This window comes from Penaeus monodon, chromosome 25, assembly GCF_015228065.2.
Source record: "Penaeus monodon isolate SGIC_2016 chromosome 25, NSTDA_Pmon_1, whole genome shotgun sequence".
NCBI lineage: Eukaryota > Metazoa > Arthropoda > Malacostraca > Decapoda > Penaeidae > Penaeus > Penaeus monodon.
The window spans coordinates 35,068,889-35,069,096 of NC_051410.1; positions in this window are offsets into that span (position 1 = coordinate 35,068,889).

The window sequence follows — 208 nt, forward strand, 5'->3', positions numbered from 1 at the left end:
TCTAAACAATATCTTGACGACGTCTTTAGCAATAGAAAGCTTGAAGGGTCATGTGCAAAAGAAATGTAAATTGCTTGTTTAGACAATGGCTGTTAATGTTTTGTTATTGTTTATATGTCTGGACTTCTTGTCATTTGTGTGTTTTAATGAATGGAGTTCCCTTGGATTTTTTAAGATTGAGTATGCATTTTGGAAGACGTTTTAAACG